The 18,643-nt window shown below is 34.6% G+C and overlaps 1 protein-coding gene and 1 pseudogene across 2 annotated transcripts in view; one reads left to right on the forward strand and one right to left on the reverse strand.

Moving 5' to 3' along the window:
- The window catches only part of EXOC6B (exocyst complex component 6B), a 583,153-nt gene that overhangs the window by 464,344 nt on the left and 100,166 nt on the right, over positions 1-18,643 (forward strand). The window lies entirely within an intron of this gene.
- On the reverse strand, positions 16,263-16,810 carry LOC308505721 (large ribosomal subunit protein eL18-like; annotated as a pseudogene). The gene has a single exon. The product of its transcript is annotated as a large ribosomal subunit protein eL18-like (transcript).

Raw genomic sequence — 18,643 nt, forward strand, 5'->3', positions numbered from 1 at the left:
AGAGTGAGCAATCAGAACAAATCTAAATATCTATTAGTAGAAGAATGGCTAAAAGTGTGGACCATTCATACTTGGAATATTATACATCCCTTAAAAAGGTTGGGGCAGTCAGACATACTGGCATGAAAAGATCTCCAAAGACATACTAAGTTTTTAAAAGATGGGTCACCAAACAATACTTAAAGTAAAATCCCATCATCACCTAAGAATCTGTCCATATTGTGCGTATTTATGTTTGTTAACAATTAAATTATCCTTAAATCTTGAGGAAGAAAAGGGATTTATACTAGGCGAAAGGGAGAATTTCAGCTTCTATTTAATTACCATCTTTAAATTTTTGAAAGTGTGTTCATGTCTTACCTAGTTTTTCAAAATACAGTTAATTATAGAGAATAAATTTAGAGGTAGAAAGTCCCTGTTAGATAATTTTGTTCATCTCTTTCTACTTTCTGCAGGTTTATCTTCTGTAGAATAGTACAAAAAGAACAGTTTTTCGCATGACTGCAAATATGTGAAATAGTACAAAAAGAACAGTTTTTCGCATGACTGCAAACTAAATTCCTTGGGGAATTTAGGTCACAGGTAGAAACTTAGGAAAAATCAGGAAAACATTGTTTATCACTCGTTTTCCTTTGCCCAAGCTTAGTTAAAGTCTCTTGAGATGTTTCATTCTTCCCTCTTCATTGATAGTCACGTTCTTTAAAAATCTGAAGAATCATCATTGTGTCTTTCCCATTTCCATCTTAAAAACATTATTTACACATATCTTTTATCATGAGACACCTAAAAACTTTTGGGGAGCAGGCCAAATAAGAAAATAATCATAATAAATCATGATATTTTCATCTATCTGCTCTGCTCTCGTCTGTCATTTAAATTATGCTATACATATAAGAGGCCACCAATAAATACTGAATGAATTATCTTTATCTAAATATTTAGGGGATACATTAGAACTCCTCTTCTTCCCTGTGCATATAGGCTCAAGAGAACAGTGGCATTGTCTTTAGAAAGGCCAAGGAAATCTGACCCTGGTTTGGGGCAACTCAGAAAGCTTTCCACTAGAAGAATCTGAAAAACCCAGGTTTCTTCTCCCCAGCCTATCAAGGTATCATTTCAGACAGCTCAAGTTATGTTACATGAGAAACCTCCTGTTTTATAATAGAAAATACTGGAATAAATATAATCTTATGTTTAGTAATTCAGGATGACGTATATAATTTATTCGGAAGCAAATCTATTGTTTTTAATATATTATTATTTAGTATCATTTAAAAATGCAACATACATATTCAGGTTTCTGTTATAATTCTCTTTATGTATACCCTTGGACAAATAACCACTCTTATCCTTTACTTCTTAATCTTTAAGGAGATGTCTTTGTATTTATTTTACAGAGAAATTATGAAATATAATTCTTATTGGAAAGGCTCCTTGTATTTAACTTCCACCTCTTTTGTACAATCTCTTTCAGTATATTTGGAAAAAAGTACATACTAAAAGTCTACTTTTCTCTTCTTAATATTTAATGTACAATCATCTAATCTGTTTAAAATAAATACTCATACATTAGAAGGGACTTCAAAATGTCATCTGGTCTAATAATCATCCTTAGGCAAGCAGATGCTTCAAGAACTCAGGACAGAATCATCTCCACTCTGCCTGAAAAACCTAGGAAAATGCAAACATCACATCTTCTTCTTCAGTCATTCAGCATGAGACCCCTGATATTCAGGAAGTAGTTCTTTAAGCCTTGCTCCAGTTCATACTGTCTTAATAAATACTAACTGGTGCTTCTTAACCATAGTGAAGAGCTCAGTATCTACTCCTATGAACAATCCTTAGACGTAATGGACAATTTAAACTTACCCGTTAATTATGTGTATTAGTTATCTGCGGCTGCATAACAGATTGCTCCAAAACTTGGTGGCATAAGATATTTATTATCTTATGAGGATCAAGAGTGAGTGTGTCTCAGCTGGGTTCTCTGGCTCAGGGTCTCCCACAAACGGCAATCATTTCAAAGCTCTGTTGGGAAGGATTCAATTCCTTCCTTGCTCAGCTATTGTTGGAGGATGAAGTTCCTTACAGGTTGTTGGATTGAGGCCTCAGTTCTTCAAGAGCTGTCAGCCACAGACCTCCTTTGGTTCCTTGCCACAAGTGCCTCTCCAGAGGGCATCTCACAACATGGCAACTTCCCTCTTCAGAGCTAGCAAGGGAGCGGGTAACAGAATGTAAGACAGAAGACTGTGTTCTAATCACAGACGTGAGACGAAGACATCTCATCACTTGCACTGTATTCTAATCTTTCCTTCTAGTCTGGTTTAAAGGAGTACTAGACAGACATGTCCAGGCACATGGTAGCAAATATCCAGTTGTTTCTTATCAAAATAAAAAATGTCACTTATAGGTAACTGTAGAGATTTAAGATCTATGCCAATTTGTAGTCAGCTAGATTCATACGTAGGCCCAGGATTCAAACTATGGATTGATTCAGCAAGTCACCTAACAAAAATCTTGAATCCAAATATTCTTCATCTTCCTCTTTCCTCTGGATGCCCAAAAGGTTGGAATAAACCGTAACTTGCGGTACACATGTCTGAGAAGTTCTGGCTTACACAGATGATGTAACGTCTTCATGGAGACTAGATTATTACATGTTTAAAACTAGGCTTATTTCTCTCCTTCAGAAGTTATCACCTGTAATGATTAATCAGGCAGTTACCCTTGGAACACCATGACCATTGGAAGATGTACATAGGAAACAAAGCAGCAATTAGTTTGGGTAAGAAAGGGCCTTCTTGAGGTAAAAAAGCAAGGAAATCACTTTCTCTCTAGGTGATCCTAAAGCTTACCCATCTTAGGAAATTAGGGTGCCAATTTACTAGGGGAGAAGTGGTCTTCTCTGTCTTTAATAAGAGAGGTTCTTCAATCTCCTAATAACTTCATTCCAGTGTTTCAACCCTTCACTTGAAACTTGTTTCTTATTATTCTGGCCTTGATTGAGCTCACAAGCCATTCACAACTATTAGTGCATTAATTTTCTATCAAAATTGGAAATCAACACACATGCTACTGTATATACATAAACAGGCACATACACTCAGGGAATTTTCTTCTTCTCAAGGTTCATCACCCCAATTTTAATAGCCTCTTCTAGAACCTGTGTTTCATCTCTTAAACCTGTGGCTTACGGCATTCTTTGAAGTTTTGGTGGATTTTTCCTATTCCCGTGGTTCTGATAGCCGTAATTTCAGGTATTTTTATAGATATTTCATGTAAAAGTGAGTTCAGGTATTTGTTTGCAAGCCTTTTTATCTAGTCCCTCACTCTAATTTTCTCTTTGAGATTTTCTTTTCTTTCTTTTATTTTTTTCACGAGTAGGGATTAGAAGATTATGTTTTTATAAATAGGTCCTAGAGATCCCCTAATATATATATATATATATATATATATATACACATTAAATATATATAAATTAAAAAATATATTTTAATTTATGTAAAATATATACAATTTAAAATATATACAATAATTTACGTAAAATATATTAATGTAAAATACATACATTAAATATATATGTACATATATATATATATTTCCTCAAGAAATCTAACTACCGCTGTCTAGCAAATATCTTTTTTTTAGTTCCTTATGATTAAAATGAAAGAAAAAGGCCATGAATAACTAATAAGGGTGTTTATTCTGGTAAATCTGCAGTAAATTAAGGAGAGATTTAAAAAGAGGCAAACCAAGGATGTATGCTCTGAAAACTGAGAAAATTTACTTGTTCCTATTTTTAAAATGTAACTTGAAGCTCAGAATTACATGGATTGGTCCCGGCTGTATCTAGAGTTACAGGGAACATTGGTCCCACTAGCCCAGGGGTGTCCAAACTGCGGCCCACGGGTGAACTGCGGCCTGCAATTTATTGTTAATTGGCCCTGGTTAAATAAACCAGGTGAGGCAATACGTACTTCACCTCGAGTGAGTGGCCCGGCTGGTTGTGTATTTTACTGCATATGGCCCTTGGTGAAAACCATTGAAAAACGTTTGGACACCCCTGCTCTAGACTGTGCTGCGTCTTTGTCTGGATTTATTAGGACTACCATAGCTCTATTTTTCTGGTAACTGACTCTCTTTCTCTCCCCTTTTCTACTCCTCCCACTTGGGGAAGAGACACACATATCTTCTCTTCCAATTACAATTTGGTGAAAATGAGAGCCCTGCCCATCAGAATTTTTGAAGGCTTCATTCATACCATTATACCAGGGGTGTCCAAACTTTTTTCAACGTTTTTCACCAAGGGCCATATGCGGTAAAATACACAAACAGCCGGGCCACTCACTCAAGGTGAAGTACGTATTGCCTCACCTGGTTTACTTAAGTAAACTAAATATATTTTTGGAATTTGCTGCGGGCCAATAAAAAATGGATTGCGGGCTGCAGTTGGCCCGCAGCCCACAGTTTGGACACCCCTGCGTTATACTATATAAGATGCCCACAGACCCTTTAGGATTCACCCTAAAGGAAGGCTCTGTAGTTGCTACATTCATCAGAGCCCTGTGTAACATGGGACAAACTCCTAGGCTTGCTTTTATATTACACAAAAACCAAGTTTCCTACTTGATATACTAAGCATGTCAAAAGAAATTAAGTAACGGTGACATGATAGAGAGAACCCTAAAGATTCTATCAAAAAAACATTAGAACTCATAATAAAGTAGAGGATACAAAATTAATATTCAGAAATCAGTTGCACTTTTACACACTAATAATGAACTCTCAGACACAGAATTAAGAAAATAGTCACATTTACAAGTTTATCAAAAAAACTAAATAGAGTGTGCAGGAATAAATTTAACTGAGGTAAAAGACCTGTACTCAGAAAATTGTAAGACACTGAAGAAAGAAATTGAAGAAGATACAAATAAATGGAAGTATATACTGTGCTCTTGAATAGAAAGAATTAACATCATTAAAATGTTCATACTACCCAAAGCAATCTATAGATTCAATGCACTCCCTATCAAAATACCAATGGCATTTTTCATAGAACTAGGACAAATAATCCTAAAATTTAAATGGAACCAAAGCAGTCTTGAGAGAGAAAGAAGAACAAAGTTGGAGGTATCATGCTACCTGATATCAAACTATATTATAAGGCTATAGTAATCAAAACAGTATGGTACTGGCATAAAACAGACATATAGATCAATGGAACAGAATAGAGAGCCCAGAAATAAACCCATACCGATATGGTCAATTAATCTATGACAAAGGAGACAAAAATATACAATAGGGTTAAGACAGTTGCTTCAACAAATGATGCTGGGAAAACTGGACAGACACATGCAAAATAATTTAAAATAGACCACTGTCTTACACCAAATACAAGAATAAACTCAAAATGGATTAAAGACTTAAAAGTAAGACCTAAAACCACAAAACTTCTAGAAGAAAACATAGGCAGTAAACTACTTAACATTGCTCCCAGTAATATTTATTTTGAATATATTTCCTCAGACAAGGGAAACAAATGAAAAAATAAACATAAGGCACTACATCAAACTAAAAAGTTTTTACATAGCAGAGGAAACCATCAACAAAATTAAAAGACGGCCTACAGAATGGAAGAAGAGATTTGCTGATGATATATGCAATAAGGGGTTAATATCCAAAATATGTAAAGAACCGTACAATTAACATCAATCAAATATAGAAAATGTCTGAATAGATATTTCTCCAAAGAGGACATACAGATGGCCAATAGACTTATAAAAAGATGCTTCACATCACTAATCATCAGAGAAATGCAAATTAAAACCACAATGAAATACTACCTCACACCTGTCTGAATACCTATGATCAATAAATCAACAAACAACTAGAGGTGGGAGAATGTGGAGAAAAGAGAATTCTTGTGCACTGTTGGTGGGATTGTAAATTGTTGCAGCCCCTATGGAAAACAATATGGTTGTTCCTCAAACAATTAAAAATAGAACTACCATATGACCCAGCAAATCTCACTTCTGGGTATTTATCCGAAGAAATCCAAAACACTAATTCAAAAAGATATATGCATCTGTATGTTTATTGTAGCATTATTTACAATAGACAAGATATAGAAGCAAACTAAGTGTCAATTGATAGAAGATTAGATAAAGAAGATGTGGTACATATATACATTGGAATACTTGGCCATACAAAGAAATGAAATCTTATCATTTGCGACAGCATGGATGAACCTAGAGGGTATTATGCTAAGTGCTATAAGCCAGACAAAGAAAGACAAATACCACATGATCTCACTTATATGTGGAATCTAAAAAACAAAATAAATGACAAAATGGAAACAAACTCATAGACGCAAAGAACAAACTGATGGTTGCCAGATGGGAAGGAGGTTAGGTGGCTGGGTGAAAAGGTAAAGGGACTAAGTACAAACTGAAGGCACTAGTTACAAAATAGTCATGGGAATGTAAAGTACAGCATAGGAAATATAGACAATAATATTGTAATAACTATGTGTCATGTGGTACTAGATTTATTGAGGGGATCACTTCATGAGGTATATAAATACCTCATTTTTTGAGGTATTTATTGATTTATTGAGGTATATAAATGTCTGTACACCTGAAACTGATATAATATTGAATGTCAACTGTAACTGAAAAATTTTTTTAATTGAAAAAAATAAATTAAGCAGACTCAGAGATTGTGCTCTTTAAAGAGAGCATATTTGTGTCATTCTGGTTTTAAAATGCTCATTGAAGCTCTAGTTTTATTTTTTCTTAAATCATAGTAAATAATGGCTGAATATCTGTTCAATTTATGGTCCAGTCAGTCTCTTATAAGAGGAATATGAGAGTTAGAGAACATAGAACTGTGCCTCTCATTTCATATAGTATTATTGGAGAAGGATGTAACAAAATTATGTTAGCCATAGACCTTTTCTCTACAGCAAGAGTTAGCAAACTATGGCCCACTGCCTGTTTTTATAAATAAAGTTTTATGGGTACACAGCCATGCCCACTCATTTGCTTATTGACTATGGCTGTTTTCGTACTACAATAGCAGAGTTGAGTACTTGATACAAAGAATAAATATATGGCCCACAAAGCCTAAAACATTTACTATCTGGCTCTTTATAAATTTATTTTTAAAGTTTGCCACCCCCTACTGTGCAGTATTAAATGCAAGAAAGTAAAAACATTTACAAACTTTTAAAGGTCTCTTTAATATAACCAGTTGTTCATGTTTTTAATCAATAGAAATATGGTTTGCTTGTTTTTTAAATAAAAGCATGTGATTGTATAAAAGGACTGGTAAGGAACACTAAAAATTTTTTAAACATGTTGAAGTCTGAATAATTTATGAGAGACATTTTTAATAGTCAAGATATTTTTATATATACTTTTTAAAAACTTAAAAATAAGGAAGTGGGGTCCTAATGTCAGTGATATTGAAACACGAGAAGTGTAAATAGATGTTCTTTTATTCTTGACACTGGTAATTATATAAGTTCATGTTTAGAAAATTGAATCAAGAATGTATACATTCTAAATCATTAGCAAAAACTAAATCAGAGAAAATTTCTGTGTAGCAAAGGAAACAACAAAGAGGAAAACAAAGCAGAAAGCATAAAACCAGATAATACAAGACCAACCATACTCATTATGCTAATAAATGTAAATAGGTTAAGTGTCCCTACTAAAAGGCTCAGATTGGCTTAAAAAAAAAAAAAAAAAAGTCCGGACAATAAAAAGTGACTCTGAGATGTTAAATAAAAGGCAGAAAAATTTAAGCAAATACAATCTAAAGGGAAGTAGAGGCTGTAGTGTTAAAATTGGCGAGCATGGTTAGCAGTTAATATATTGATTGTTAGTTGAAGAAGTTGAGATGCAACTGCATTTAATTTCATTGAACATTATGCTGTTGAGTTAGTGATGGAGCAGTCGTTCAGGCCTATCATTACAGAACACGTGTAACCTCTGTGGAGGTTATAGTCTTCTTAGCCTTTGGATTAGTGCATATATGTGTTAAAGAAGAAGAAAATCTGGTTAAGAGCAGCAGAATATATCCAAGTTTCTGAAGAAAAAAGACAGATAAAGGTGATTGTTGCCTGTCTTCAACGTGTGCCTTCCTGATTCTGAAGGCCTTGAAAGTAGAGCCACATTGGTCACAATTCTAGAGCTAAGCAATTGAATCCGGTTCTCTGTGGTCTGTTCCTGTTGTGAAGAGTCAAATTGAGAACAGGAAAAGAATGCTTTTGGAGAGTGAACAATGAATAATTGTTGATTTAATTCTATTTTTTCTTTTTTTATTAGGTTTATTGGGGTGACGTTGGTTAATAAAATTACATAGGTTTCAAATGTACATTTCTCTGATACATCATCTGCATATATTATTGTAGGTTCACCATCCAGAGTCAAATCTCCTTCTGTCACCATATATTTTATCCCATTTACCCTCTTCTACCACCTCCTTCCCCACTTACCCTCTGGTAATCACTAAATTGTTGTCTGTATCTATGAGTTTTTGCTTGTTTGTTTGTCTTGTTCATTTGTTGCCTTCAGTCTTATATCCCACATATGAGTGAAATCATATGGTTCTCAACTGTTCCTGTCTGACTTATCTCGCTAAGCATGATAATCTCAAGATCCATCCATGTTGTTTCAAATGGCAGTATTTCATCTTTTCTAATGGCTGAGTAATATTCCACTGTATATATGTACCACATCTTCTTTATCCAATCATCTATCAAAGGACACTTTTGTTGTTTCCATGTCTTGGCCACCGTGAATGATGCTGCAATAAACATAGGGGTACATATATCTTCATGGATAAATTTTTTTCAGATTTTTGGGGTAGATACCCCGAAGAGGAATTGCTGGGTCATATGGTAATTCTATTCGTTTTTTTCTTCTTCTTAATTTTTTGGGGAAACTCCATACAGTTTTCCATAGTGGCTGTACCAATTTACATTCCCACCAGCAGTGTATGCAGGTTCCTTTTTTTTTCTACAACCTCACCAACATTTGTTATCACTTGTCTTGTGGATAACAGCCATTCTAACAAGTTTGTTCTTGTCTCCCCATACAAATCATCTTCTCTTTTTATTTATCTGGGGTGTTTTTTGTTGTTGTTTTTTTTTTTATCTTAGCACTCTGACGAAATTTATTTAGACTTGTCATTTATATCTGTTGTTCAAGTTGCTGAAGTCATGATCATTACTACCTTTAGTATTTATGGAAATTCTGCGCTGGTATTGTTTTGCATCGTTTCCACCATCTCCCTTATTATGATCTCTTTCATTGTGGACTTCTGCTTCCTTGCAGAATTGGGAATGCAAATCAATTTTTATTTTTAAATTTTCTTTTGGGTTCCATATTAAATCTTTTTCAGAAATATGTTTTTCTTCTTAAACTTTAAGGATGCTAATCCTTTGCAATGATCCTAAAGTAGTTTTCCATAGTTGTGGGTTTTTTTTTCTGATTTCTAATCTTAGAAAAAATATGTAGATGCATTGCGTATTTCAACAGGTAGGATATGTGGTTCACTGTGGTTTATTTACTCGGGTTTGTTTACCATTTAGTGTCCCCAGAAGTATCAGAAAAGAAAGTTCCTGCTCTTATATCCAAGTTAGGAGGCAGCACAGTACTATGTATTATAAGAATGTTGGCTTATAAGCCACATTACAGTGTGTATTTCTTTCTATGCCAATAGCTCAAATACCAGATTTTCAGCTTTAAAAAGTACACGTCTGTTAATCCCATTCTAGAGTGTGGTTAACTTCATCTCAGATCCTCAGCTAGAGAGCACATTGGTATGCATAGTTCCTATCCAAGTATCCCACCTTTGGCAATTATTCATCTAATGCAACATTAAGGACTTACTGTTTATCATTGGCCTATCCCGATTGTCTTCTTCTCTGACATTGACCAGTAGGATGAATGGAAACACTGTTGCCCCAACATGTCTTCTTCTTGGGATCCTCTAATCTGTGCACACATTGTGACTTCATAATGCTTTGAATCACTTCAAGTCTTCTTGTCTTCTGCCATATTATGAAAGCATAAGTACTAAGTAGGAGCTGAGAAAAAAAAATGTCCAGCTTTGTGCACCTCAGAAAGCAGCAACTGATAAAGCAACTGCTAGTGAAAATGCAGAACAATTGGATCTCTCATTACTGGTGGGAAAACAATTACATTACTGGTGGGAATACATTACTGGTGGGAAATACATTACTGGTGGGAAAACAATTTAGCAGTTTCTTATAAAATTAAATGTATACTTACCATATAGACCAGCTTTCATGCTCCTGGGCATTTATCCTAGAGAAATGAAAACATGTTTACACAAAACATGTACAAGAATGTTCGTAACATCTTTATTTGTAATAACCAAAAACTGGAAATGTATTTCCAATGTACCATCTACACGTACTACATGTAAAAGGATTAATGGATAAACATCTCTGGTATATCTACGAGTAAAAAGGATTGAGCTATTGATATATACAAAATATGGATGTCTCTCAAGGAGATTATGCTGAATGAAAAATAAAAGCTAAACTCAAAGGGTTATATGAGGTCATACAATTAAGTTCATGAACCCATCCTAGAAAAAGTGCTACATACCTCATTGCTGAATATCAGTATGGTCACCTTCGAAGTGTTCCCCTTGGGAAGCTATGCACCCAAGCCAGTGCCTAGTCCACCCTTCAAAGCAATTTTAGAGCTCTTTTTCTGGAATGGCCATCAGAGTATCATCAAAAGGTCTTCCTTTCAATATTTGCTTTATCTTCGGGTAAAGAAAGAAGTCATTGGGAGCCAGATCAGGTGAGTAGGGAGGGTGTTGCAATACAGTTATTTGTTTACTGACTAAAAACTCCCCTCATAGACAGTGCCATGTGAGCTGGTGCATTGTCGTGATGCAAGAGCCATGAATTGGCAAAAAGTTCAAGTCATCTAATTTTTTCACACGGTCTTTTCAGCACTTCCAAATAGTAAGCTTGGTTAACTGTTTGTCCAGTTGGTACCAATTCATAATGAATAATCTCTCTGATACCAAAAAAAGGTTAGCAACATCATTGCAAGTTCACAAACTTAACTGTCAGACCTCAAATACTGTATGATCCTATATATATATAACATTCTCTAAGTGACAAAATTATAGTGATGGAGAACAAATCAGTGGTTATCAGTGGAGACAGGGGAAGGTGTGACTAGTAGGAAGTAAAACAAAGGAGTTTCTTTATGGTAATGGAACAGTTCTGCATTCTGATTGTAGTGATAGTTACACAAATCTACACGAGATAAAATTTTATACAACTGTATACACACACACAAAAGTGCATATAAAACATACATACACATGAATGTGAGTAAAACCCAGTGAAATCCAAATAAGGTCAACACCTGAAATCAGTATTGTAACAACGTCAGTTTCCTGGTTTTGACAATGTACTCTGGTTATATAATATATTATCATTGGGGACAGCTGGTTGAAGGGTTTATGGAAACTGTAGTATTTTTGCAACTTCTCATGAGTCTGTTTCAAAGTAAAAAATATATATACCGGGGTGCCAAAAAAATGTATACACATGACTTGTATTCATCTTTTGTTATCGGTATATATTATTACAATTTTAATACAATTTTTCCTGTCTTAAAATACATTTTTTGGCACCCTCTGTATATACACGTATGTTGTTTTTTTTGAAAGCAACTATGCAGCAGAGGAATGGCCACCCAATATTTTTGATTGGTATAGACCAGTAGTTTAGAAACCTGGGAGATCATCAGATTCACTTAAAGAGCTTTATAAAAAAAATATTCCCTCTGGACATCCCCTACCCCACACAGACACACGCCAGACCTACTGAATCATGATCTCTGGAAATAGAGCCAAGGAGTCTATATTTGCAGAAAACTGCCGGAGATTGGGAAACACATCTACAGAGCCTGGTTTCTGAGCCTGGGGTAGGAGTGGAGAAGACCAGTGGGTCTGTTCTGTATGCACTCCGTATGGTGATTTTTCAGTTCTGCTCCCATCTCATTACAGTGAAAATCCTTCTGAATTCTGACAATAAGTTAACCATTTGTTTTAGATTTTACATTGTTAAGAGTTTTTGTTTTTTACTTTATTCAGAGTTTTTATAGCTATTTCAGTGGGAAATTTCTGGAGGCTGTGTCCTTAGCTAATAATCAGTTGCCAGTTTAAACCAGAAGCAGGGCAGTCATACTTTTCTAGATGGACCTCGTCTTGGCCTTTTCCACATATGAATGGTGACTTGCTTCCAGCTTTCCCCAGCCAGCCTGCAGAGTTCTACTTTGCTTGATCAGATTTTCACATTGATGTGGCGTCAACATAAATCACGTTTCCCCCAAGATTGGCTAGTGAGTGGAAGACAGCCAAGGGACACCACAGTGAAGACATCAGTTAGGAAAATTACATCCAAAACCTGAAAGCTGCTGTCACTGAAGTTTTTGTTTATGAAAATTGGAAAAGCTCTCCCCTCTCAGCCACTGACATCCCTGATTTATTGTTTCTCTGCTGAAAATTATCCAAAGATGTTTTCAGACATTAGCTGGTGAAAGACAAATTTATTGAAGGTGTAGGCAAATGTAAAGAGCCATTAGATTTGTGAATTTCTCAGTCAGACATGGCAATCTTTTAAAAGCTAGAGTTGGCCAGATTCTTTTTGTGCTGATGAAAAATGAATTGAGGAGTTAATATGACCATAGTGCTAGAAGGGACAGGTATTTTATGCTGTGGCACAAAGAACTCTGGGCCAATAAGCAAGTTGAATTTGAGTGTCTACCCTGACTCTGCCACTAACCGAAAATGTATCCTTGGTCAAATTGCTTACTTGCTCTGTGTCTCAGTTTCCTGATCTGTAAAATTAGATCAGGAATGTCAGGGAGTAGACATTAGACTAACGGTTTCACACATTTATGACTTGTGGAATTTACAGTAAACATAATCTCATGATTACTCCCCTTCAGAATTTAAAAATAATGTTTTTTACCTGAAACTAATAAAAAATTTAAAAAAAAAATAAAAAAATAATGTTTTTTTATAACATATGATAAAGAAGCAAATTAAAAATTCAGATTTTGCATATTACCAAAGATTCTAAAATTAATTTCAATGTAATATTTATAACAATTAAATACATGTCACCTTTTCCCATATTAAAATTATGCAGAATATTTAGTTATTTCAAACTAATTAATAAGAGAAAGCATAATTTATTGAGTAATTTAATTGTAATATTTTTTCATCTTGGTGATCAAATATATGAAGTTCCAGTTATTAAAATACAGATCCAAAGAGCCAAATCTAATTATACAACCTATTGAATTTTTAAATTTTGAATACTAAAAATAGTTTGTTTTTATAATTTTCAAGTTGTGTTTCTAAATAAAATAAGAAAAGGTGTTTTATGCTATCCTGTTTCTCCCAAAATAAGACCTAGCTGGACAATCAACTCTAATGCGTCTTTTGGAGCAAAAAACAATATAATACCGGTATTATATTTATTATATTAAACTATGCTATGCTATATTATATTATATTATATTATATTATATTATTATACCTGGTCTTATATTATAGTAAAGTAAGACTGGGTCTTATATTTTTTTTTGCTCCAAAAGACGCATTAAAGCTGATTGTCTGACTAGGTCTTATTTTCCGGGAAATACGGTAGTAAGTACAAGTATTTCTTTAAAAGTAAGTGTCAATATGACTAATCTTAAATTCTAATGAATAAAAAGTCAAATTGAATATAAATATACTTCCTCCTTTTAAATATCTGCTTTAAAAAGCCCAAGGATATTTTTATGTACATTGTAAGGAGTCTGATCAATGAATTTAATTACAAGTTTGTTTAAGATCATCTCTGAGATTTATTTGTAAAATTATAATCATTTTTATGGTCTTTGTTTATTTTTATTTTTTCAGTGTTCCTTATGTTTGTGTCCATTAACAATCTATTATGGGCTAAAAATTAAGGAATACAAGAGTGTATTAGTCAGAGTTCTCCAGAGAAACAGAACTGATAAGATGTGTGTGTACATGAATATGTAGATAAGTACACACACAAACATACACAGATGCCAAAAAATGTGCACACATTTTAAGAAAGCAAAGAAACTGTGTTAGAATTGTAATACTCAATATATACCAATAACAAAAGATGAATACAAGTCACCTTTGACTTCTACAATTACAAGCGGTGCTCAAAGTGGTTACCATCAGCATAATTTTTATATAGTTTTTTTCCTTTCTTAAAATGTATACATTTTTTTGGCACCCTCTATGTGCATGTGTGTGTGCGTGTAACAGTTATGGAGCTTGATGTGTTTTCAAAAAATGAATGGACCCAGAAAAACCAGATAAAAAATAAATATTTCCAAGAATCCCCAAAGTTCCCCTTATACCTGCTACGAGAACCCGGATGCCTTCCACCAAATAGTAATTAGCATGCTTTTTTCTATCAGTATTGATTAGTTTGGCCTGTTTTGAACTTTATATGAATGGGATCATATAGTATGTACTCCTTTATGTCTAGCTTCTTTCATTAAATATTATATGTATTGGATTCATTTAAATTGTTGCATGAAGCAGTAAGTTTGTTCTTTCTCATTGCTGTCAAGTATTCCATAATATGAATATGCCACGATGTATTAATTTCTGTTTGACTGTTTGATGGACATTTGGGACATTTTTTTTGGTTGGGGTTTTTACAAATAGTGCTGCCTTGAACAGCCTTAGATATGTTTTTTGATGTACCCCTTTCTATTCGATATATACATAGGGTTGGAATACATAGGGTTGGAATGGATATATACATAGGGTCATAGGATAGAATATTTGTATGTCAACTTTAGCAGTTACTACCAGTTTTTCAAAGTGATTGAAATCAGGTTATATCAAGAATGGTGATAATTCAGCTTGCTCCCACATCCTCAACAACACATGGTATTGTATTTTTTTTTATTTTAGCCATTCCGATTGGTGTGTACAGGTATCTCATTGTGAGTTTATTTTGTATAATAATAATAATATATTGTACAATATAATAATTAATATAGGCATACCTCAGAGTAACTGTGGGTTTGGTTTCAGACCACTTCAATAAAGCAAGTATCACAATAAAGCAAGTTATCTTTTTTCTGGTGGAGGATCTTGCCTTCAACTTGTAAAAAAACACATCTATGAAGTGCAATAAAGTGAAGTGCATTAAAATGAGGGATGTCTGTAATTGATTTTATTTCCCTAATACTAATAATATTGAGTAACCTCATTTGTTAATTGGCCACTATGATATCTTATTTGGTGAAGTGCTAGTTCAGGCATTTTGCCCAATTTTCTATTGGATTTCCTTTTTTATAATGGCCTTTTTGGTTTTTGGTATCAAGGTTATGCCAGTGTAATAAAATCAATTGGGAACTATTCCCTCATTTTCTTTCTCAGGAAGAATTTGTGAATGAATAGTGTTATTTCTTACTTCAATATTCAGAAGATTTCACCAGTGAAATTATTTCTGGGAAGTTTAATATAGACTGAGTTTCTTTAATATACAAGTAACTGGTCAGATCTTCTATTTATTCTTGTGTCGGTCTGGGTAAATTGTGTTTTTCTAGAAATTTGTCAGTTGCATCTAAATTTTCCAATCTGTTGACATAAAGTTATTTATAATATTCTCATATTCTTAATTATGTGTAGGATCTGTAGTTATGCGCCCTTTTCCATTCCTAATATTGGTAATTTATGCTGCCTTCTTTTTTTTGCTCAATCATTGTTGATAGAAGTTTATCATTTTTACTAGCCTTTTCCAAGAACCATTTTTAACTTTGAGTTCACTTTACATTTGTATTCTACTTCTCTGATCCTGCTAGGAGCGATAGCAGCAGAAGCAGCAGCAATAGCAGTTTGCTATTCTTTAACTTCTTGAGATGAATACCTAGATCCATCTTTCTTCTTCAGTCTTTCTTCATTTTAATGTATGCATTTAATGTATGTAGGGCAATAAAGGTCCTTTGAGGCAGTTACACCTTCATCCCAGCGTTCTTTATATATCATATTTTTATTAACATTCAGCTCAAAATATTTTTTAATTTTCATTTTTATTTCTTTTTTGACAAATGAGTTATTTGGTAGGGCATTAATTTCCATTTTTGTATTTCTTAGATTTTTTTTTTTGGTCAGCATCCAAAAGCTTTTTAATAACAAGGTCGGATCTGGGATTAGTATTTGTAGCCACTGCTAGCCCTTCGGCCTCTGGCACACTCAAACTTCTGGCCTGTGGAGCGCACGTAGGATTTGGTGTGGCTGTGCAGGGTTCCAGGGGCCTTGCCGAAATCCTGGATACCTCTTGGCCCTTGCAAGGACCAGAGAGCAGGACAGGGCCACAGCCCTTAGGGGAGTCCAGGGCCCACTGGTTGAAGGTGAGGATCTTGCCCCTGGTTTTGAGGTTGCGGCTCCAGGCACGGCTGCTCAAGTGTATGCATCTTCAGTTTGGAGATCTTCTGTACACGCACATCATTGGTTACAATCCCTACAACCACAGCAGCTTTGCCCTCCTGGCCAGGAAGCTTCATCTCAATCATCCGGGAAAAGGCCAGTTGGTACAACTCATGAACAGTCTCTTCAGCACCACCTGGCTGAAGGTGAAGTTGGCTCGTCTGGCCAGAAACCAGTATAGCTTGACCAACAGCTGTAGGTAGATGTCCCGTCTCTTGGGCTCCTTGCGTGGAAACTTTCAGTCTTTGTTGTGACGGACATCATCTCCCATGATGGTGCTTCCTGCTCCACCATGTCCGGAAAGCCTTAGCTATCTTTTTATTATTGATTTCTAGCTTGATTCCACTGTGGTCAGACAATATAATAGAATGATATCTAGTCCTTTGAAACTTGTTGAGACTTGTCAGATGGCTCAGCATGTGGTCAATTTTGGTAAATATTCTATATGCCCTTTAAAAATGTGTGTTTTCTGCAGTTACGGGCTGTGGTGTTCTGTAGACATCAGTTAGATCAAGTTTGTAAATCTGTATGTCTACTGATTTTTTGGTTGTTCTAATTGTTCTGTCAGTTATGGAGATAGGAGTGAAACACTCCAATTATGATTGTGGATTTGCTCATTTCTCCTTTTAGTCTTGTCCATTTTTTCCATATATATATATTCCAGTGTATACTTCTAGGTGCATATAAATTTAGAATTGTTGCATCTTCTTGGTAGATTGATTCTTTAGCTTTCTGATATGACTCCCTGTGTCTCTAATAAGGCTTTTTGCCTTAAAGTCTACTTTGTCTGATATTAGTACAGACACATCAGCTTTTTTTTTGGCTAGTATTAATATTTGCATGGTATATTATTTTCAACTTTTCAAGATTGTTATATTTACGGTATGCTTTTATAAGTGGCATGTAAAGTGTTTCTTTGTTCTAAAAAATTCTGCTTGCCCTTGCTTTTTTTTTTGCACTTTTTCCATCTTCCTTGCCCTTTAAAAATTAATTGTATTTTATTATTCTCCCTTTTTTCTCTAGTAGCTTATTTGTTATTCAGTCTTTTAATGATTTCCCTAACACTACAACAAGCATGCTTAACTTATTAGAGTTTAATATAACTTAACAAGTCCTACAAAATGTTAAAACTTTAGACTACTTTAATTCAGTTTACTCCATTCCTACCTTTTTTATTATTGCTAACATATATTTTAACTTCAAAAATATTTTAAATCCAAAGTAATACTAGTATTATTACTGATAATATGTTTATATGTGTCTACATATTTACCCTTTTGTTTCCACATTCTTTTTAATATTTCTTTTAGTGTAGGTCTCCTGATTACCTCAGCTTTTGTCTTGAAATGTCTTTTTTCCCCCCTTTATTACTAAAGGATATTTTCACCGAGTATTGAATTCTAAGTTGCCAGTTATTTTCTTTTAGCATGTCAATGTGTAGTTACATTGTTTTCTGATTTCCATAATTTTTCTTGATGAAGTCAGGTGTCAGTCTTCCTGCTCCTTTGAAGGATTGTCTTTGCTTTTGGCAATTTTACTCTAGTGTATCTTGGTGTGCTTTTCTTTGTGTTTTCCCTCTATGAAGTTTAAAATTTCTTTTGAATCTGTGACTTGATATCTTTCATCAGTTTACAGAATTTGCAGCTGCTGTCTCTTCCATTGTTTTCCTTCCCCCATTTGTGGACTCCGAATACACATATTTTGGCTCTTTTCTCTATGTCCCATATGTTTTATCTTTTTACTTTAATCTAGTTATTTGCTTCAGTCTAGATGTTTTGTACTCACCAATATTCCTATTTAATAATCCTCTCTTTTCAGCTGTTCTTAAACCCACTATATTCTTAACTTTAGCTATTATATTTTCTTCCCTTTCTTTCACTCCCCCCCCGCCACTCTGGTTCAAGCTGCTGTTTCTCAGTCTAGTTGTGTAGGACACAACTCTCTGGCCCATGCTGGTATTATGAGCTGTGGGGACAGAGCCCCCGAGAGCAGTTTCCAGGCTCTCGACCTCACATAGAAAGGTGCTGGCTCAGGTAGTAAATGGCCATCAACTGTGATTGGATGGCCATCAGTTGTGGCTAGTTGGCTGTCAGCTGTAACCAGT

Source organism: Rhinolophus hipposideros (assembly GCF_964194185.1).
Source record: "Rhinolophus hipposideros genome assembly, chromosome: 12".
In the NCBI taxonomy this organism is placed as follows: domain Eukaryota; kingdom Metazoa; phylum Chordata; class Mammalia; order Chiroptera; family Rhinolophidae; genus Rhinolophus; species Rhinolophus hipposideros.